Source organism: Grampus griseus (genome assembly GCF_964374135.1).
Source record: "Grampus griseus genome assembly, chromosome: Y".
Lineage (NCBI taxonomy): Eukaryota > Metazoa > Chordata > Mammalia > Artiodactyla > Delphinidae > Grampus > Grampus griseus.
In genome coordinates, this window is record NC_139016.1 from 13,369,124 (window position 1) to 13,393,301 (window position 24,178).

Sequence of the window (24,178 nt, forward strand, 5' to 3'; positions counted from 1 at the left end):
AAGCTCCATCATCATGACCTAAACACCTCCCAAAGGCCCCACCTCCAATACCATCACATGGGGACTAGGACTTCAATACATGAACTTGGGGGGCACACCAACATTCAGACCACGGCAGACCCCTTGTTTAAAAAAATACTAATAATTTCAAGAGGGTAGACAATTAAAACAAGCACAAGCCCTTCAGAGCACAGGGCTCTGTCCATACCTTTGACTTCTAGTCATTGTGTCCTTTGAACATTCCAAAGGGACAGCAATTTTCAGCGATAGCACAGAAGATCATTTTGGGGAAAGAGGCCCTGTGCCAGCAAATCAAACCACTTGTTCCCCAGGACTTCTCTGCCAGCCCAGCTACCTCCCCAAGGTCAGCATGATACTGCTGGCAGGAAGAATGTCCTCTGCTCCTACGCCCTGGGCTCCGTGGTGTTGAAGGTTGAATTATGTCCCCCCAAAAATATGTTCAAGTACCTATCCCTAGTATCTGTGAATGTGATCTTATTTGGAAATAGGGTCATTGCAGGTATAATTAGCTAAATTACAATGAAGTCATACTGACGCAGGGTGGACCCTTAACCCAATATGACTGGTGTTCTTAGAAGAAGAGAAAGGACAGACACACAGGAAGAAGGCCACGTTATGGAGGCAGACACTGGAGTGATATATCTACAAACCAACGAATGGCAGAGATTGGCAGCAACACCTGGTGTTTATGTGTGTGTATATATATATAATGTATATAATATATATATTATGTATATATATGATATACATAATATATATATAATTTTTCAATAAATTTATGTACTTTTGGGTGTGTTGAGTCTTCATTGCTGCGCGCGGACTTGCTCTAGTTGTAGCGAGTGGGGGCTACTTTTGTTGCGGTGCGCGGGCTCTAGGCACACGTTCTTCAGTAGTTGTGGCGCATGGGCTCAGTAGTTGTGGCTCACGGGCTCTAGAGTGCAGGCTCAGTAGTTGTGGCGCACAGGCTTAGTTGCTCCACGGCATGTGGGATCTTCCGGACCAGGGCTCGAACCCGTGTCCCCTGCATTGGTAGGCGGATTCTTAACCACTCTACCACCAGGGAAGTCCCATTCTCTAAAGCCTTTAAAGGGAGCATGGCCCTGCTGACACCTTGATTTCAGAATTCTAGCCTCCAGAACCATGCGACAATAACTTTCTATTGTTTCAAGCCACCCAGTCTGTGGTACTTTGTGTACCACGGTCCTAGGAAACTAATACTCCTGGAAACTTGTCCCTAGGCTCTTGCTTTTGCTTCAGGCAAGACTGAAATCTATAGAAGTGTCCTGATCAGTGCCAAGAAATCCCAGAAAACAGAAGCCTTCCATGACCGCCTCCAGAAATCCCACCAAACCCAGGAGCCCCAGGTATGACATGCTTGACTCGGTAAACAGTAATAGCTGACTTCCAACGTAGACCAGAAGTATCCAGTTTTACCATGTGCTGCACAAAGTTCCGATTTACCTTGGACCACTGGGTATCCAACCTGTAGATGAGGGTAATGTCTCTTTATGGAAACATTTCAGCTAATCCCAAAGAAGCAGTGATGGAATCAGAATTAGAGTGAAGACCCCTCCCCCAGGGATTGCCTGGATCCTGGTGCTGAGCTTCAACGGTTGCTAAGATCACAAAAAGACAGACGATCAGACTTGATGTGCTTCCTCAGAAAAACACACCACCTGTGACGTAGCCTTGTCAAAAAGTCAAACCTGTATCGAGGGATCAAATCTGTAGATCTGGTTACCTGCTTCCAGGAAATACAGACGTCAGAGGAATAGTTAACATCTCGGGAATGCTATCAGCAAAATCCCAGCTGATATCCAACAATTTGACCTTGTTTCTTTCAGAAATAAACTCTAAGTGGGGGGGGGGGGGTTGGGGGGAAGGAGAGATGGAAAGGGAGCCTTTAGATGAAAAAAAAGACTAAAGAGACACAGGAACTAGCAGCACGGTGTGGGCCGTATTTGAATCCTGCTTCATACAACTGGAGAAAAACATCTGTGATATTTATGAGGCAACTGGAAATGTAAACACTCCCTGGTAGTAGATGATATTAAGGAATTATTTCTTAAAATTTAGGTTGGATAATGGTATTCCAGTTTTTATAAAAAATAGGACATATAGTTTAGAAACACATTTGGAAATAATTATGGAAAATGTGATCTATATATAAGATTTGTTTAAAAATAACATGGGTGATGGAGAGTGGGAATGAGTAGATTTGAGACAAGGGCATCATAAATTGATAATTGTTGAAGCTGGTGATGGGTCATGGGGGTCATCATAAAACCTCTACAATTCATATATGCTTAAAAATGTCCATAATAAAAAATTTTTGAAAATTCCACTGGCACGCCATATAAACAGCTGAGTGGATAGAATCTGAATGTTGGGTGTTATGTCTATTGGTTTTCTATAACTGCTGTAACAAATTACCACAAACATGGTGACTTGAAAGTATAGAAATTCATTAGAAGTCCAGAATGAGTCTCATCATGATAAAATTAATGTGTTGGCAGCGCTGCATTCCTTCTGGAGGATCTAGTGGAGATTCTGCATCCTTACCTTTCCCAGTATCTAGCGGCTGCCTGAATTCCTTGGCTCATGGCCTCTTCCAGCAATCATGTCCCTCCTCCACCTCGGCTTACATCTTACCTCTCCTTCCCTGACTCTGACCCCCTGCTTCCCTCATATGAGGACCCTTTTGACTACATTGGGCTCACCTGGATAATACAGAACAATCTTCCCATCTCAAGATCCTTAATTTAATCACATCTGCAAAGTTCCATTTGCCATGTAAAGTAACATCTGTCATGTAAGGAAACATAGCTTTTGGGGATTAGGACATGTCTGGACATCTTTTGGCAGGGGGATTATTCTGCCTACCAGGTATCTCAGATCGACATTTACCAACAATTTTTTGTTCAAAACAGAGACATCCGGTTATGAGTTCTGCATACTTCAACAGGGGTGATTTTGCCTCCCGGGGACATTTGGCAGTATCTGGAGACATTTAAAAAATGTTTTATTTTGTTGAAGTATAGTTGGTTTACAATGTTGTGTTAATTTCTGTCGTACAGCAAAGTGATTAGAATATATATATATAAACATTCTTTTTCAGGGAATACCTGGAGACATTTTTGATTGTCAAGACCGGAGGTAAGGTCGGGGAGGGTAGGTGGGGGAGGAGGCGGTGCTACTGGAATCTATCTAGTTTGTAGAGACCATGTATTGTAGGCTGCTAAACCTCATACAAAGCAGAGGACGAGGGATCTACCAAGCCCCACATGTTACTAGTACTGAGGCTGAGCAACCCTGGGCAAGGAGCAACAGAAGGAAAAGAGCATGTTATATTCTCCACAATGTATCTGCAAAGAGCAAGAAATTAAGAAGTATTTCTTGAATGAATAAACAATTAGCTTGCTAATAAATACATTACACCTTCTCATCAATAAGACGACCTCAAATTCGGTGACCACAGCTGAGTCACCGAATTATATCCAAAAGTGAATATAATCCGGAATATCAAAAAAAGTATGTGTTCCTGCTGAAATCACAAGAAGACAGACACCAAAGACCTGATGTGCCTCTGGGGAAGAAAACACCACCAACCTATGAGACAATTTTGCCCTAAAATCCAAACCCGATCTGATCAAAGCCTCTGGAAAGATTCCATGGATTCCAAGGATCTTATTTGCAGATAAAAGGGTATTGACATATCTTAGGATTCCTCTAGTGCAAAGGTCTTTAGAGCCAGAGAGAAAAGTACATATTTTGAGAACCATAGACCTGCAAAATCCAATCAAGGATAAAGCTGCCAGTCCTACAAATGTCCATGGGGTACATGGAAGACTCAGTAATGTGTACAGCTTAATTAAATTAAGGGTCAGGGTCTTGAGAGCACCTCCCGTGAAGTATAGCATCCTGGACATAACAATCATTTATAGGATTCAAGTGTCCCATTAGGGTCACTGACAAGAATCTAGCTAGGGGCCAGCCCAAATCCTGGGAATGTATGCAGGCTTGGTCATGGGATGGTAATTACTACCTGTAATGGAACGAATCTCTCAGCTCCAGGAGGATTTGGGAAAAGTACAGAAACTTTTAAGAGAATCAAAATATAGGATTCATATTTGGGGTAAAGAAGGAATCTCTGCGTATTTGGTATTTTATGCATTTGTAAAGTTTCAGAGAATTTCTGAGTTTTGGAAACCACTGTAAAATATATAATTGGGTAATTCATCTAAACATGATTTTAGTTGAAAACTAATTTCATATAGTATTGGAATATTTTAAAAGAGCTTAAATTTTACCATATTTATAAGTTTAATTTATTAGATTTTAAGGATATTTGCATACCTGGGAATGTATCTGTTAATTGAGACAATTGAAGTGATTAAAAAGGGAACTGGGTGTAATGTGTTAAGGGTTTTAAATGCACTTTAAAATTCATGAAAGTGTTTAATTACCTGAGTTTGCAAGTGGGATCAAATATTTTCCAAAGTCCTCTTAAAATTGGTTGCTATTATTTGCTAGACTTAAAAATGAATTTTAAAAGAGAATAATCAATTTTCTAGGCTGAACTTAAAAGGTTAAGGAAAAGCTACAATGAGATATCACCTCACACCTGTCAGAATGGTTATCACCAAAAAGAACACAAATAACAAATGCTGGGGAGGGTGTGCAGAAAAGGGAATCCTCTCACACTGTTGGTAGGAATGTAAATCAGTGCAGCCACTGTGGAAAACAGTTTGGAGGTTTCTCAAAAAACTAAAAATAAAACTACCATATGACCCCGCAATTCTATTGCTAGGCATATATCCCCCAAAATCCATGAACACTAATTGTAAAAGATACATGTCCCCCAGTGCTAGAGCAGCATTATTTACAATTGTCAAGATATGGAAGGGACTTCCCTGGTGGTCCAGTGGTAAAGAATTCACCTTCCGGGCTTCCCTGTGGCGCAGTGGTTAAGATTCCGCCTGCCAATGCAGAGGACACGGGTTCGAGCCCTGGTCCGGGAAGATCCCACATGCCGCGGAGCAACTAAGCCCGGGTGCCACAAGTACAGAGCCTGCGCTCTAGAGCCCACGAGCCATAACTACTGAACCCACGTGCCACAACAACTGAAGCCCGCACGCCTAGAGCCCGTGCTCTGCAATAAGAGAAGCCACTGACTACGCACCTCAACGAAGAGTAGCCCCCGCTCGCTGCACCTAGAGAAAGCCCGCGCGCAACAATGAAGACCCAGCACAGCCCAAAATAAATAAATTTAAAAAATAAATTTAAAAAAAAGAAAAAAAAGGATTCACCTTCCGATGCAGGGGAAGTGTGTTCGATCCCTGGTCACGGAACTAGGATACCACATGCCACAGGGCAACTAAGCCCACGTGCCACAAGTACAGCACCTCAACTAGAGAAAAGAAAACCCCCACGCCACAACTAGAGAGAAGCCCGCACGGTGCAACAGAAGATCCCACATGCCGCAACTAAGATCCAGCGCAGGCAAAAAAAAAAAACAAAGATATGGAAGCAACCTAAGTGTCCATCAACAGATGAATGAATAAAGAAAATGAGGGGGCTTCCCTGGTGGCGCAGTGGTTGAGAGTCCGCCTGCCAATGCAGGGGACACGGGTTCATGCCCCAGTCTGAGAAGATCCCACATGCCGTAGAGTGGCTGGGCCCGTGAGCCATGGCCGCTGAGCCTGAGCGTCCGGAGCCTGTGCTCCACAATGGGAGAGGCTGCAGTAGTGAGAGGCCCGCATACTGCAAAAAAAAAAAAAGAAAAAAGAAAGAAGATGAGGTATATATATACAATGGAATACTACTCAGTCATGAAAAGGAACAAAATAATGCCATTTGCAGCAGCATGGATGGACTGGGAAGTTATTATGCTAAGTGAAAAAAGTCAGAGAAAGACAAATACTGTATGATATCGCTTATATGTGGAATCTAAAAAATACAACAAACTAGCGACTATAACAAAAAAAAAGCAGACTCACAGATACAGAGAACAAACTACTAGTTGCCAAGTGGGGTGGGAAGGTGGGAAGGGCAATATAGGGGTAGCAGATTAAGAGCTACAAAATATTATGTTCCCTGGTGGCCTAGTGGTTAGGATGCTGGGCTTTCACTGCCGTGGCCCAAGTTCAATCCCTGGTTGGGGAACTGAGATCCCACAAGTTGTGGGACACTGCCAAGAAAAATAAATAAGCTACAAGGATATATTGCACAGTGTGGGGAATATAGCCAAGATTTTATAATAACTATAAATGGAGTATAACCTTTAAAAACTGTGACTCACTGCATTGCACACCTGTAACTTATATAATATTGTACAGCAACTACACTTTAATAAAAAATGTTAGAAAAAGAGTTAAGAGAAAAGTAGGCATTTGAACTTATAACTTAAATAAGTTGACTATCAGATTTGTTAACTGAGTAGATCTTTTTTTGTGCACACACGAAAACACACACACACACACCATTTTTGAGGGCTATAATCACTTCTGAAGGGCTGTGCAATGTCCACATTACTGTGCTTACATTAAAAAAAAATCAGAAGTCTTTGCAACCCTGTGGCAATAATATGATCAAATACCAATATTGTTTACCAAATAAATTCCACCCAAACTCAGAAACCTTGCTCAGCCCTCCAGAGCCTGCATAGAGCTGAGAAGGTCTGATATGATTCAAAATGCATTCCTCCTAAGATGCTTGTTTCCGTTTTTGGGTGTTTTTTTTTTACATATTCTGAATCTAATTTTCTGCCTTTGTCATGTTCTCATCCATTTATGGAATTGCATGAGTGTGTGTGACTGGTTGTCATCTGAATAAATTATTTCATTCCTAACCAACTAATTTATGTTCCTTATAAAGGGCCAGCTTAACTCTAAGCCAGTTTAACTAGGGAGTGTTGATGGGGGTTCCAAATAACCCTGTTTGTAGCCGGTACGTGCTTTGGAAGGTACTGAGCTCTGATTGGTTGAATTCTACCGTGGTCTAATCGTGGCCCACCGCAGTGAGAGTCACACGCTGTGGTCCACAGAGTAGCACCATCTGGCCTCACTCGGACCTCCGCACGTTCACATTTACAAAGCATTGGTCTACACAAGAATTCAGGTAACAGTAATCACTGTTGCAGTGATCTTGTGCTGTTTGAGTTTCCTGCTCAGCAGACGACATAGTTCCATTTATTTCTTTTAAATGAAAAGATGACAAGTTGCAATTCAGTTAACTCTGTAAATTGTCTCTACAAATTATTAAATTACATGTGTATATTGAGTTCTCACAAATGGCACTTGGATGACTGGAACATGAACAGGTCACATTAATAGCTGGACAGAAGTCTCCCATGACATGGAAAGGTGTGGGGGGTATCATAATCCGTTGAGGCCCTAGCACCCCGGAAGCTCCAGGAAGTGTGGTGAGCTCCAGCCAACTCAGCTACTATCACCCTAGGTAAAGTTCTGGGTAGATTAATGAAGGGCACAAATGCATTTCTGTTCCTCACGTCAAGAAGGGAGTCCATTTCCCCTCTTCCTTTTAAAAAAGTTTTTAGCTTATTTATCTTGTTTTTTATTATGACATCATCACATACATGCAATATTTCCCATCTTCTAGAATGAGCACACCCATGGCTTTCTTTGACTGATATAATATGGTAGAAGTGAAGTTCTAGGACTTCCAAACCCAGGCTTAAGAGAACGGGTGCTTCAACTTTCTTGCTCTTAGGAGTCAGCCACCATGTAAGAAGTCTGATGACTTTGAGCCCGCCATGCTATCAGGCAGCCCAGGAGAACCATGTGGAAAGAGCACTGAGGGGCCAGACTCTGGGAGGTAAGGCTTCTTGCACCATCCATCCCAGACAGCTGCTCAGCCCCGTGCATGACTGTGGCCCATGCCACGTGCAGCCAAAGAATCCCCTCGCTGAGTCCTGCCTGACCCACAGAATCATGAGCAAACAATAAAATATTGTTGTTTAAGCCATTAACCTTGAAGGTGATTTGTCACATAGCAATAAATATTTGTGACAAATGCACGGATCTGTCTCACAGCCGCTTACCTCCTATTCATCACAGAATAGGTCTTAAACCTAAGGGGAGTTCCTCCCCCTAAAGCAGGGGAAGAAAGGTGATGAGGAAAGCAACGAAAACTGAGGTATAGATGAAGAGCTAAGAAACAGAAAATGAGAAAATGCCAAAGACATGTTGGCCTGCTCTGATGTAACTCTATGTTCCCAGATGTGGCCAAGCAGTGCCCACCCCCATCACTATGGTTTTCTTTCTAAAATTTGTGTTAAAGCATAACTTATTGACTGGTAAGTGCACAGATCGTTAAGTGTAAACCTCCAAGAATTTTTACAAACCAAACTCATGCACCTGACTGACAGCCAGATCAGCACTTCAGATGCCCCCTCCTGGCCTCTTCCAGTTACTACACTGACCCTCTTCAGGTTATCACTCTCCTGACTCCTGTTTCTCAACGTTCTATCTGGAACATGCATACTACATGTAATCTTTCGTTTCTGGCTTCTTTTTCTCAACTTTACGTTTGCGAGAGTCATTCACTCTGTTGTGTGTAGTTGTAGTTCATTTGGTGTGGGATGGTTAGTATCATTGTATGATTACAGCACAATGTCTTTGTGTATAGGCGGATTTTATCTAAAACACGGGTCAGCAAACCTTTTCCGTGCATATTTTAGGCACTGCAAGCCGTAGATCTGTCACAACTACTCTCTGCCATTGCAACTTGAAAGCAACCATAGATAACATGTAAACGAATGGATCTAGTTGTGTACCAATAAAATACTGTCTTTATTGTTACTGAAATTTGAATTTCATAGAATTCTCATATGTCACACTATTTTATTCTTCGTTGGATTTTTTTCTAACCTGTTAAAAATGTAAAAAATACTGTTTCTACGCTATATGTTTAGTCTAAGCAGATGGGTTTTTTTTTTCTTTTTAAGTTTCCAAATGTTGATGAGAGTGCAGGAAAACAGGAATTCTCAGGGAATGCACCAAAGAATGGTGCATTCTTTGAGGTGGCCAGTGGGGCATTATACATCAAATACTTTAAAACCGTTCATACTCTTTGACCATTTCTAGGCATTTATCCAAAGAAAATAACCAGAGATGTGCATGAAGATTAATGGACAAAGATATTCCTCATAGCATTATTTATGATATTGAAAAATTGGAAGCAGACTCCAACGTTCAGTTCTGGCAATGGGCGGATTGATGTAATGCATCCCGTGCTCCTCATATTTCTACAAATACACAGACTGCTCTATAAAATATGATACAAATATTAAATACACTGACTAGCTAGAGAGAAGCATCACTTTCCTGGGTCAGAATGGAAATGTATGCCCATATAGACCCTCACCATTAGGAGCTGGGGTTTTAATACCAGCACAGAAATAAAAGACATGACATTGACCCACCAAGACAGGAAGCTGGAATTGAGAGCCCCGCATAAAGCTGGAACAAGAACTTCCTGCCTCCTTTATGAAAGGGAGGACTGGGGAAATGTCTCATCCTCCCAAAAGAGGTAGTGAGGAAATTTGTCTCTTGTGGGCACTCCAAGGGAGGCGGTGGGACGTTTTAAAAGTATTAAGTCTTCCAATCCACGAACGTGGGATGTGTTTTCATTTACCCATGTCTTCTTTAATTTCTCTCAGCTGTGTCTCGTAGTTTTTATTGCACGTGTTTCTCACCTCTTTAATCAAGTCCTAAGTATTTTATTCTTTTTGATGTTTTTGCAGATGGAATTGTTTTTGTAAATTTCCCTTTCAGGTCATTGATTACTCGTGTAGAGAAATACAACTGATTTTTGTGTTTTGATTATGTATCCTGCTACTTTGCTCAATTCATTTATTAGTTCTAACAGGTTTTTTGGGTGGAATCTTTAGGGTTTTCTGCATACAGGTATACCTCATTTTATTGCACTTTGCCTTATTTTGGTTTTTACAATAATGCGGTATTCGAAGGTTTGTGGCCACCTTGCGTCAAGCATTTCTATGGGTGCCATTGTTCCAAAAGCATTTGCTCACTTTTGTGTCTCTGTGTAAAATTTGGTAATTCTTGCAATATTTCTGTTAATATTTCTCGGAATATTTTCTATTGTTATAATATTTTCACGGTGATCTGTGATCAGTGATCTTTGATGTTACTACTATAACTTGCTGAAGACTCAGATGATAGCATTTTTGTTAGCAACAAAGTATTTTTTACCTCAGGTATGTAACACTGCTTTTCAGACATAATGCTGGTGCACACTTAATAGACTACAGTATCGTGCAAACATAACCTTAAAAGAAATTTTTTGTATTTTTGGCTGTGCCGCATGGCATGTGGGACCCTAGTTCCCCAACCAGGAAGCAAACCGGGCCCCCTGCAGTGGAAGTGCGGAGTCGTAACCACTGGACCTCCAGGGAAGTCCCCAAACATAACTTTCATATGCACTGGGAAACCAAAAAATTCATGTGACTGGCTTTATTGCGATATTCACTTTTGTGTGGAGTTTTGGAACCAAATCTGCAGTATCTCCAATGTATGCCCATATAAGGTCATATCATCTGCAAATAGAGATCATCTTTTTTTCTAATTTGGAAGGATGTTTTCTTGCCTAATTTCTCTGGCTAGAACTTCCAGTACTTTGTTGAATAGAAGTGGTGAAAGTAGGCAGCCATGCCTTGCTCCTGATGTGAGAGGAAAAGCGTTCGGTTTTTCACCACTGAGTATGACATTTGCTGTGGAATTTTCATATGTGGCTTTTATTATGTTGAGGCAGATTTTTTCTATTCCTAGTTTGAGTGTTCTTACCATTGAAGGGTAATGAAGTTGATGAGTGCTTTTTCTGCATCAACTGAGATCATTATGTGCTTTTCCCCTTTATTTTCTTACTGTGGTGTATCACATTGATTGATTTTTATATGTTGAACCATTCTTTCATCCCAGTTATAAATCCCACTGGTCATGGTGTATAATCCTTTTAATATGCTGCTGAATTCAATTTGCTAATATTCTGATGAGAATTTTTGCATCAATGCTCATAAAGGATATTGGTCTGCAGTTTTCCTGTCGTGTCTTTGTTCTGGCTTTGCTATAAGGATAATTGTGGCCTCATAGAATGAGTAGGAAGTGTTTCTCTCCTTCAGTTTTTTTGGAAAAGTTTAAGAAGGACAGTATCAGTTCTTTAAATATTTGGTAGAATTCCCTTGTGAAGCCATCAGGTCCAGGGCTGTTTTGTTGGTGGTGGTGGGAGATTTTTGATTATTCATCCAATCTCATTACTGTTTATAGGTTTTTCAGATTTTTTGTTTCTTCATGATTTAGTCTTGGTAGCTTTTGTGTTTCTCAGAATATGTCCATTTCATCTAAGTTATCCATTTTGTTGGTGAACAATCGTTTGTAGTACTCTCTTATAATCATTTTTATTTCCGTAGAGTCAGTAGTAATGTTCCCACTTTCACTTCATTTCTGATTTTCATAATTTGAATCTTCTCTCTTTTTTTCTTAGGTCATCTAACCAAAGGTTTGTCAATTTTGTTGATCTTTTCAAAGAACCAACATTTGGTTTTATTGATTTTCTCTGTTGTTTTTCTATTCTCTATTTGTTTATCTCTGCTTTAATCTTTAGTCCCTACCTTCTGCTAGCTTTGAATTTAGTTTGTTCGTTCTTGCTAGTTCCTTAAGTTGTAAAGTTAGGTTGTTGATTTGAGATTTTTCTTGTTGATTAGTGTAAGCATTTATAGCTATAAATTTCTCCCTTTTTCTGTGTCCCATAAGTTTTGATATGTTGTGTTTTCATTTTCACTTGTCTCCAAGTATTTTCTAATTTCCCTTGTGCTTTCTTCTTTGATCCGTGGCTTGTTTAAAAGTGTTGTTTAATTTTCACAAGTTTGTGAAATTTCCAGTTTTCCTTCTCTTATTGATTTCTAACTTCATCTCATTGTGGTCAGAGAAGATACTTTGTGTGACATCTGTCTTTTTAAGTCTACTGAGACTTAATTTGTGGACTAACATATGGCATATCCTGTAAAATATTCCATGTGCATTTGAGAATGTGTACGCCATTGTTGTTGGTGGAGTGTTCTGTTAGATCTGGTTGGTTTATTGTGTTCTTTAAGTCCTCTATTTCCTTGCTGTCTTCTGTCTGGTTGTTTTATTATTGTGAGTGGGGTATTGAAGTCTATGACTATTATTGTAGAAAAGTCTATTTCTCTGTTCAGTTCTGTCCATTTTTGCTTCATCTATTTTGATGCCTGTCATTAGGTGCATAAATGTTTATAATTGGTGTATCTTCTTGCTCTGTTGGAACTTCTATTAATATATAATGTCCTTCTTTATCTCTTGTAAACTTTTTTGATTTAAAGTCTATTTGTCTGATATTAGTAGAACCACGCCTGGTCTCTTTTGTTTGTTATTTGCAGGGAATATCTTTTTACATCCTTTCACTTTCAATCTATTTGTGTCTTTGGATCTAAAGTGAGACTCTTATAGACAGCATATAGTTGGATAAAGTGTTTTTATCCATTCTGCTCCCACAAGCTCTGTGCAAGCTGCTCCAGGAACACTGCTCAGCTGCCTGCCTTAGGGCTCCGGGTTGAGAACCCTTAGCTGCTACTGCACTAAGAGCTGAAAGTGACTGAAATTAACCACAATTTACCCTCCAAGCCTTCCACTGCAAGTTGCAAGCCTTCCATATACTAGAGTTCCAAATAGCTACATCAGACAGATTCTGCCAATGCAACTGTTGTTTAGGTAGGAAGACAGATCCCTGGTGCTTCCTACTCTGCCACAGTCCCAGAAGCCCCCAATGGTTATATCTTATGTAATTACAAACCCAGGAAATTAACATTGGTACAAAGTGTGTATAGTTCTATGCCATCACATGCACAGATTTGTGTGATCACAGTCAAGATACAGAGCTATTCCATTACTACAGATATCTCTCTACTGCTACCCCTTTATAATCACAGTCCCCTGCCCCACACCATCCTTAACCCCTGGCAGCCACTCATCTTTTCTCCATCGCAATAATTTTGTCATTTCAAGAATATTATGTAAATGGGGTTACATTATATGGAACTGTTTGGGGTTTTTTTTCATGCAGCATATAGTGCCCTTGGGATCCATCCAAGGTATTTCATGGATCGATAGTTCATTTTTGCTGTTGTTTTTACTTTTAAGTTATATTCCATGGTATAAATGTATTACAGTTTAACTATTCACGTGTCATAGAACATTTTTGGCTGTTTCTAGTTTTTAGCTATCACCCATAAAGCTGCTTTGAATAACTGTGTACAGGTTTTCATTTCTCTGGGATTAGTGCCCATGAAACAGTGGGTAACCGTTAGTTAACTCCATTTCACCTGTAACCTGCCTTCAGTAACCAAGGTCGTTTTAATTGTTTAACTGAGGACTTGCCTGTCCTCCAAGCAGCGGGTAGCCTAAACAATAAGATGTTTGCCCGACTTGTCCTCCAGGAACTTGGAATCAGCTGTGTCTAGTTAGAGCGGAGCTCGTTAAGACTGGATAGGACCACCGACCCTCCAACTGGGCATGCGAGAGTGACCTTTTGATCCCGCAGAGCTCCCGTTACACCTGCACGGAGCACTTACCGCACCTTTTTCTAATCACCTTTCCCCGTGCTCCCGGCGCTCTCCACGCCTCACACCCCCCTGCTTTTTTGTTGTTGTTGTTGCGGTACGCGGGTCTCTCACTGTTGTGGCCTCTCCCGTTGCGGAGCACAGGCTCCGGATGCGCAGGCTCAGCAGCCATCATGGCTCACGCGCCCAGCCGCTCCGCGGCATGTGGGATCTTCCCGGACCGGGGCACGACCCCGTGTCCCCTGCATCGGCAGGCGGACTCTCAACCACTGCGCCACCAGAGAAGCCGCCCTCTGCTTTATTATTAGTTATCCCCTTGCCTTCAGGGAGGTGGATGTGACGCTAGTTTTCCCGTTTCCTCGCTTGGCTGCCTTGCGAGTAAACCCTGTCTTTGCTGCAAACCTCGGCGGCTCAGCGTTTTGGCTTTGCTGCGCTTCGGACAAACAAGCCTGGCTCGGGAACACCCTGGAGTGGGGCTGTTGGGGCGAATGGTAAGTGTATATTTAGATGTTTAAGAAACTGCCACAACATGTTCTACAGCGGTTGTACCGTTCTGTGTCGCTACTACAGATGTCTAGTCGGGTTTCTCCGCATCCTCAGCAACATTTGGTGTTGTCACTATTTGTTTTAAATTTTAGTAGGTGTGTAATGACATCTCATTGTGGTTTCAATTTGTAGTTCCCAAATGGCTAATGATGTTGAAGATCTTTTCACGTGTTTGGCATCTGTATATCCTCTTCAGTGAAATGTCTCTTCACATCTTTTCCGATTTTCCAGTTGGATTGTTCGGTTTTTTTCTGTTGAGGTGTGAGAGTTTGCTTTCGTTTGGCCCCGCCTGTAGTACTGAAGGCTTTGGGTTGCCTCCCCAGCTTCCCCTCACTCTCCAGTCTACCTAAGGGAATCCAAATGTTGGTCAGGTATCCACCCCTGCACTGCACGGCGTGTTTCTTGAAGGGAAAGCCAACTCCTTCTCTTGCCCTAAGAATCAACTCAGTATGATTGACGTTATTAACCTCTGCCTTGTTGGTAATGTTTTCAGGAAAACCAGTGTGACCCAATGCCAGCTGCTGCTATGTGACGGGGGTGTGTGGTGGGGAGTCTGATAGGAAGACTTCTGGGAGAAATTTCCCCTCTTTTTAACCGAGAGTCATAGGACAATATTATTTATCTCTTCCTCTTGACATTGACAAGTTTGGATGAGATACTGCTGCAAATGTCTTGCTTCAAAAGTGTTGATTAAACTAGTACAAAGGATGGTAGAAAAGAGAAATGTGGAAGTCCAGGCATAGCGACATCATGAAGATGATGATTCAGCCAACCTTGAGGACAGTTACATCTGGACTTTCTATTAAAAGAGATCGAAGTTTCCACTTTCCTTATTGTTTGATCCACATGAGTCACGGTTTCTGACACTTGCAGCCCTAAATATTCTCATAGAAACGCCCACCCTCTGGCCTGTTGTTATTGTCGAGGATAGTGGTTGCGTTTCTGTTTTCTTTTTAAACCAACCCCGCCCCGACATTGCTCCAATGACTCACTATTATTGTCGCTGTTTCTCTTGAGCTAATGGACGTTCTTAGAAGCCAGCACACAACAACCAGTCAATACACACGTGGAGCACTTATTAATACAAATACGGCCCGGGTAAAAGGACCCAAAGCAAGTCTGAACACATAGCAAAAAATCAATATCAGACAGACCATGCTTATGGAGGGAAAGGCAAACCCCATTCCAAGAGAAGTTTGCAGAGCACAAAACCATTCTCAATGCCAGACGCTTAACATCCCCGCTGCTTTCCCGGTGGGGGCTTCAGGGGGAGGGGAGAAGGCAGGCGGTGTGGACTGACCCCCTGGCTCCCGCCCTGCGGAGGGAGCTGGCCCCGTCCCTCCACCAGGGCTCAGCTCCTAGGCTTACAGCTCAGTTCCTGGGCTCTGCTCGTCCCCGACAAGTCAGAAAGTGCGAAGGCGCTGTGATTTTACCCTCCTGCAAGCTCACGAGTCAGCCTGCCTGGCTTTCAGCCCTGGTCAGAGACACGGACTTCATTACAGCAAAAGGCAGCAGCCCCAGCAGTGTCTTGACGTGACACCCAGCTCCCCGGTTCCTACGGGGCGACGGAACAAGAGCGCCGTCACCTGCCCGTGGTGGGGACGCGGCAGAGCACAGGAGCCCTGAGTTAGGAGCCGAGCTGTCAGCAGGGCTGCTGCTGGCCCGCCCTCCTCTCCTCCGGAGAGATGACTCTCCCTGGGATGCAAGCCAAACTCCCAGGGCCTGAGCCGGAGGCTCTGCAGCTTTGTTGCCCTGGAAGGCGAGCAGAGTTCTCCCCGCTGAGAAGGAGAAGGCCGAGGGACCCGGATGGCTCCGGGAGTGCCACGTCCTTAGTCTGTCATATCTACTCTCTCCAGCTCTCTGGGCTGGCTGCTGTCCTCCCATCCACACGGAAACGCCCAGAAAGCTAGGGAGAGTGGTTGCCTACACTGGCCCTGGCACTTGAGGTGGGAAGTGGTGAGCACCACCCACTGTTGCCCGGCTCGGGTGCTGCACTGTCCCTCGGTGCCTGTCCCCAACCCGTCCGTGCGTTTGTCAACAGTCCCTGTATTAAGCCCTCCTTATTTAATTTTATTTATTTTTGGCTGCGTTCGGTCTTCGTTGCGGCGAGCGGTGGCTACTCTTCGTTGCGATGCGCAGGCTTCTCATTGTGGTGGCTTCTCTTGTGGAGCACGGGCTCTAGGCGCGTGGGTTTCAGTAGTTGTGGCTCACGGGCTCTAGAGCGCAGCCTCAGTAGTTGTGGCACACGAGCTTAGTTGCTCCATGGCGTGTGGGATCTTCCAGAACCAGGTCTCGAACCCGTGTCCCCTGCATTGGTAGGCGGATTCTTAACCACTGCACCCCCAGGGAAGCCCAAGCTCTCCTTAAATTACCCGGTTTGTGCATGCCACGTGCTTTCTCTAGACACCCAGTCTGAATCAGACATAGATGCACAATTTGTACAAATGGATAAGAAAAAGGTAAAGAACCCAAGCAGGTAATAAGCAAAGGCAATGGATTCACAAAAGACAAAACCTTGTTGCCAGTGACCACGAAGAGATGCTTAAGCTCCGAGATGCTTAAAGCCCTGCCTCCTACCACAAAGAGGAAGTGAGGAAATGGGACTAATTCACGACCCGCTGAATTGAAAATTGGTAATTCAGGAGTGTGATTCAGCAGTAGCCAGTAGAGCTGAAGGGGATGACCCTTTCGAACCCGCCATTCCACTGCTGGAATCCCAAACTTAATTCTTCTCCAGGTATAACAGCTAGAGAAGCTGTGTGCACCTGCCCCATCAAAAGGGCAGTGATACTCAATGATTAGAAACCACCTAAATGCTTATCAATAGGGAATGTGTTAATAAATTCTATTTATAAATTATAATACCTTAAAGCAGTTAAAATTAACTAGGTCTAAAGCAACAGGGGGTAAATCATAATGTTAAGCAAATATAGGACATGCCTTGGTGATTACATTTATGTGTAGAATTTAAAAGCTCTGGACAATACTATATTGTTTACAGAACATAGTTTTGTAATTGAAGCCTGAGATGAAGGATAGGAAAAATAAGCACCAGCTTCAGATCAGAGGTGACTTTGGGGATGGAAGGAGAGAAATGAATTGGACATGGGGACCTCCAACCCTACCTGTAAACCTTTCTTTCTTCAAAATATCTGAAGTAAAAATGGCAACAATTCACATCTATCAAATTCGAGTAGTGATTAATTGGGTGGTATAGTTTTCTATGTATATTTTATACATGGGAAATCTTTTATACTTTAAAGACGGTTAAAACACCTAAATGACCAATTTAAACCAGGGAAGCAAGGTACAACGAGTCCACAGACCGGAACACCAGGCGGCCTTTAGAAACCACCATGTCAGAGAACTTAGGGAAGCAGGGAAATGCTCAAGAGACATTTGATGTGAAGCGTAGATTAGAAAATTATTGTATGGGGGACTTTTTGTCAGCAGACTTAAAAAAAAAAAAATGACCCTTCCTCTTTTCATCACACATAGAAATGTGAAGATAAATGCCAGATGGTCCCTTATTATAGGTGACTTGTCTTTTCTCCAATATATCAGTTTTTACAGTGAATATATAGTCAGTTATCAGAAAAGTAAACAATCTAATGATTAATTTGTACCAGCAGCCTGTCAAAATAAACAACTGAAGAGCAGCATTCAATTTCAGACCAAACACCTTGAAATTATTTTTGCTATTTACTGTCTTATGCTGCCCTCCGATGGAGAAATAGAAGAATGCTTATGAACGTAGAGCAATTTATAAAATGCAGATGTGTTCTTCACATGTTGATAAAGATACTATATAACTTTATTAAAAATTAATACATGTGCAATATAAAAAAGTTTCTATAGTTGTGGCGAGTGGGGGTGGGGGGGGATACTCTTCGTTGAGGTGCGCAGGCTTCTCATTGCAGTGGCTTCTCTTGTTGTGGAGCACGGGCTATAGGCACGCGGGCTTCAGTAGTTTTGGCTCTCGGGCTCAGTGGTTGTGGCTCGCGGGCTCTAGAGCGCAGTCTCAGTAGGTGTGGCGCACAGGCTTAGTTGCTCTGTGGCATGTAGAATCTTCCTGGACCAGGGCTCGAACCCGTGTCCCCTGCATTGGCAGGCGGATTCTTAACTACTTTGCCACCAGGGAAGTCCCTAGAATTTGGTTTTGATACTCGATTTTTGCTTTGTTTACCTATCTTCAAGCCTCTACTTTTACAAATACCTAGTAGTTTGACCCTTGTTCAGAGACTGCTTCAAGTTCATTCTTTCTCTTTCTTTCTTTCTTTCCCTTTCTTTCTTTCTTTCTTTCTTTCTTTCTTTCTTTCTTTCTTTCTTTCTTTCTTTCTTTCTTCCTTTCTTTCTTTCTTTCATACTTTTATTTAAAAAGGTTGCAATGAACATCATATATATAATCTTGGTGAAATTATAAATATTTCTACAATATAAATTCCAAACAGGGTCTTGCTCAGTGGCTCCATGCATTTATAAATTTACTAGATATGGTCAAATTGTCCTTCAGAAAGTTGCATCACTTTATGCTTTCACAACAATGCATGGGCACTCATTTTCCGATCGCCCATCCTCAAACTGGAGGATATCCAACTTTTTCATTGACCTTTCAGCAATTTGCAAGGTTAAGAAATTATATTCCATTATTGTTTGGGCTTTCATTTCTTTCATTACCAGTGAGGTTCAACACTTCCCCCTGTTTTTTGGTGATTGGTGTTTCTTCATACCCTTTGCTTACTTCATCTTTGTCTTCTGTTGGGTTTTTCATCTTCTTTTTTTAACTTTTGATTTTGAGCTCTGCATAAATTAGGTGAATCAGCCCTTTGTCCTGTATCTTCCAAGTATTTCTCAATTGTCATTTTATAATTCCTTGTTTGTTTATTATTTATTTTTGCCATGCAGGGATTTTACATCATTACATAGAAAAGTTTATAAAGTTTCCCTTTTTAGCTTCTGGACAAAGATGACTTAAAATGAGAAATTCAGATAACCGACAAGATGCTAGGAAGCTAGAGGGTGTGGCTGGAAGATGTTGGTAGGGATTTAGCGCCTGTGATAGGCAAAGGTGAAGACAGGGTGGGTGGGGCTGCACCTGGGAACCAAAGCAGATAAGTCAGGCGTAGGCTTGGTCATCCGTGTGAAGCCAACGAGGACACATCTCTACAGCTGTGATTAGAGCACTCTGGGGGCACCATCAGGTGCTCAAAGCCGCCGTCACAGGAGGGGAGCACAAGTGGGGAGCTGTTGCTGCCCAGTGGGCCTTTCTCCCTCGGGCAAGAGGGCAGGTGATACTGCTTTTATTATGGAGAACATAGCATGTGGATATTGGAAAAAGAGAACTTGGTTAATTAGTGCATGGAATATGAAACAGTGAATAAAAACCATGTTTAATTCCACCACAGTTAATATTTTAGCCCACTTTCTCTCCATCTTTTTTCAGCTCATTTTTTAAAACATCTTTATTGGAGTATAATTGCTTTACAATGGTGTGTTAGTTTCTGTTTTATAACAAAGTGAATCAGTTATACGTATACATATATCCCCATATCACCTCCCTCTTGCATCTCCCTCCCACCCACCCTCCCTATCCCACGCCTCTAGGTGGTCACAAAGCTGACCTCCCTGTGCCATGTGGCTGCTTCCCACTAGCTGTCTATATTTTATATCTGGTAGTGTAAATATGTCCATGCCACTCTCTCACTTCGTCCCAGCTTACCCTTCCCCCTCCCCATGTCCTCAAGTCCATTCTCTCCGTCTGTGTCTTTATTCCTGTCCTGCCCCTAGGTTCATCAGAACCATTTTTTTTAGATCCCATATATATGTGTTAGCCTACGGTAATTGTTTTTCTCTTTCTGACTTACTTCACTCTGTATGACAGTCTCTAGGTCCATCCACCTCACTACAAATAACTCAATTTCGTTTTTTTTTATGGCTGAGTAATATTCCATTGTATATACGTGCCACACCTTCTTTATCCATTCATCTGTCGATGGACACTTAGGTTGCTTCAATGTCCTGGCTATTGTAAATACTTCAGCTCATATTTTTAAAGTTGGAATTATGCTTCATATGCATTTTGGTTTTCATTATTCTTTTTTAAAAATTTATTTATTTTATTTTTGGCTGTGTTGGGCCTTTGTTGCTGAGCACGGGCCTTCTCTAGTTGTGGTGAGCGGGGGCTACTCTTTGCTGTGGTGTGTGGCTTCTTATTGCAGTGGCTTCTCTTGTTGCGGAGCACGGGCTCTAGGCACGCGGGCTTCAGTAGTTGTGGTGCGCTGCCTCAGTGGTTGTGCTGCACGGGCTTTGTTGCTCTGCGGCATGTGGGATCTTCCCAGACCAGGCCTCGAACCCATGTCCTCTGCATTGGCAGGTGGATTCTTAACGACTGCGCCACCAGGAATGCCCCAATCCATCTTATCCCTTGATGCATTTTGTGGTAAATTGCAGACATCAGTACATGTCTCCTTAAGTATTTCAGCAAGCATGACATTAACTAGTGAGCCGTATTTGTTTACAGTGCTTTTCTTTGAATGTAAACTTTACACAGAGTAAAATACACCAATCATTTTTTTTTCTCTCGGTCATTTTATTATTTTTTATTGAAGTGTAGTTGATTTACAATGTTGTGTTAATTTCTGCTGTACAGCAAAGTGATTCAGTTATACATATATATATATTCTCTTTTTATATTCTTTTTCCTTATGGTTTATCATAGGATACTGAATATAGTTCCCTGTGCTATACAGTAGGGCCTTGTTTATCTATTCCATGTATAATAGTTTACATCTGTTAACCCCAACTTCCCATTCCATCCCTCCCCCAACCTCCTCCCCCTTGGCAACCACAAGTCTATTCTCTATGTCCATGAGTCTGTTGCTGTTTCATAGATATGTTCATTTGTGTCATATTTTAGATTCCACATATAAGTGATATCATATGGTATTTGTCTTTCTCTTTCTGACTTATTTCACTTAGTATGATAATCTCTAGTTGCATCCATGTTGCTGCAAATGGCATTATTTTGTTCTTTTTTATGGCTGAGTACTAGTCCATTGTATACGTGTACCACATCTTCTTTATCCATTCATCTGTCAGTGGACACTTAGGTTGTTTCCATGTCTTGGCTATTGTGAATAGTGCTACTATGAACATAGGGGTGCATGTATCTCTTTGGATTAGAGTTTGTCTGGGTATATGCCCAGGAGTGGAGTTGCTGGATCATATGGTAATTCAATTTTTAGTCTTTTTGTTTGTTTGTTTGTTTGCTTTTTCTGTACGCGGGTCTCTCACTGTTGTGGCCTCTCCTGTTGCGGAGCACAGGCTCCGGACGCGCAGGCCCAGCAGCCATGGCTCACGGGCCCAGCCGCTCCACGGCATGTGGGATCTTCCTGGACCGGGGCACAAACCCGTGTCCCCTGCATTGGCAGGTGGACTCTCAACCACTGCACCACCAGGGAAGCCCAATTTTTAGTTTTTTAAGGAAGCTCCACATCTGTTCTCCAAAGTGGCTGTACCAATTTATATTCCCACCAACAGTGTAAGAGGGTTCCCTTTTCTCCACATCCTCTCCAGCATTTGTTATTTGTAGAGTTTTTCATGATGGCCATTCTGACCAGTGTGAGATGGTACCTTATTAAAGTTTTGATTTTCATTTCTCTGATAATTAGTGGTTTTGAGCATCTTTTCATGTGCCTATTAGCTATTTGTATTTCTTCTTTGAATAAATGTCTTTTTAGATCTTCTGCCCCTGTTTTGATTGGTTCATTTATTTTTTTGTCGTTGAGTTGTATGAGCTGTTTATATATTTTGGAAATTAAGCCCTTCTCAGTTGCATTGTTTGCAAATATTTTCTCCCGTTTTGTAGGTCGTCTTTTCGTTTTGTTAATGGTTTCCTTTGCTGCGCAAAATCTTGTATGTTTGATTAGGTCCCATTTGTTTATTTTTGCTTTTACTCCTATTGCCTTGGGAGACTGACCTAAGAAAACATTGGTACAATTTATGTCAGAGAATGTTTTGCCTGTGTTCCTTTCTAGGAGTTTTATGGTGTCATGTCTTATGTTTAAGTCTTTAGGGCATTTTGAGTTTATTTTTGTGTACGGTGAGAGGGTGTGTTTTAAATTCATTGATTTACATGCAGCTGTCCAACTTTCCCAGCACCACTTGCTGAAGAGACTTTTTCCCGTTGTATATTCTTGCCTTTTTTGTCAAAAATTAATTGACTATAGGTGTGTGGGTTAATTTCTGTGTGCTCTGTTCTGTTCCATTGATCCATATGTCTGTTTTTGTGCCAATACCATGCTGTTTTGATTACTGTACCTTTGTAGTATTGTCTTAGATCTGGGAGGGTTATGCCTGTTGCTTTATTCTTTTTCTTCAGGATTGCTTTGGCAATTCTGAGTGTTTTATGGATCCATATAAATTTTATGATTATTTGTTCTAGTTCTGTGAAAAATGTTATGGGTCATTTGATAGGGATCGCATGAAATCTGTAGATTGCTTTGGGTAGTATAGTCATTTTAACAATAGGCATTCTTCCAATCCAAGAGCATGGGATATCTTTCCATTTCTTTGAATCATTTTCAATTTCCTTTAACGTTTTATAGTTCTCAGCATACAAGTCTTTCAGCTCCTTGGTCAGATTTATTCCTAAGTATTTTATTTTTGGGGGTGCATTTCTTTTCAACATTTATTTATTTGACTGCGCCAGGTCTTAGTTGCCACGTGCGGGATCTTCATTGCTGCGTGCAGGATCTTTAGCTGCGGCATGCGGGATCTTTAGCTGCGACACGTGAACTCTTAGTTGTGGCATGTGGGATCTAGTCCCCTGACCAGGGCTGGAACCTGGGCCCCCTGCGTTGGGATTGTGGAGTCTTAGCCAGTGGAACACCAGGGAAGTCCTGAGGTTGTGATTTTGAAAGGTATTGTTTTTTTACATTCCCTTTCTGATATTTCATTGTTGGTGTAAAGAAATGCAACCAATTTCTGTATGTAAATCTTGTATGCTGCTACATTTCTGAATTCACTGATCAGTTCTAGTATTTGTGTGGAGTCTTTAGGGTTTTCTATATAGAGAGTCATGTCATCTGCATATAATGACGATTTTACCTCTTCCAATTTGGATACCTTTTATTTCTTTTTCTTGTCTGATTGCTGTGGCTAGGACTTCCAATACTATGTTGAATAGAAGAGGTGGAAGTGGGTATCCTTGTCGTATTCCAGATGTTAGAGGGAAGGCTTTCAACTTTTCACCATTGAGTATTATATTGGCTCTGGGTTTGTCATAAATAGCTTTTATTATGTTGAGATATATTCCCTCTATACCCACTTTGGTAAGAGTGTTTATCATGAATGGATGTTGAATTTTGTCAAATGTTTTTTCTGCATCTATTAAGATGATCAAGTGGTTTTTGACTTTTGTTTATGTGGTGTATCACATTGATTAATTTGCATATGTTGAACCATCCTTATGAACTTGGGATGAATCCCACTTGGTTGTGGTGTATGATCTTTTTTATGTGTTGTTGGATCCAGTTTGCTATATTTTGTTGAGAATTTTTGCATCTATATTCATCAAAGATATTGGCCTGTAATTTTCTTTTTTGGTGGTTTCTTTGTCTGGTTTTGGTATCAGGGTGACGGTGGCTTCCTAGAATGTCTTTGGGAGTGTTCCCTTCTCTTCAGGTTTTTGGAAGAGTTTGAGAAGGATCAGTATAAGTTCTTCTTTGTATGTTGGGTAGAATTTGCCTATGAAGCCATCTGGTTCTGGACTTTTGCTTGTGGAGGAGTTTTTCTTTAATAAATTTATTTATTTTATTTATTTTATTTTTGTCTGCACTGGGTCTTTGTTGCCATGCACGGGCTTTCTCTAGTTGTGGTGAGCAGGGGCTACTCTTCATTGCGGAGCTCGGGTTCTAGACACACAGACTTCAGTAGTTGTGGAACATGGCCCCAGTAGTTGTGGCTCACAGGCTCTAGAGCGCAGGCTCAGTAGTT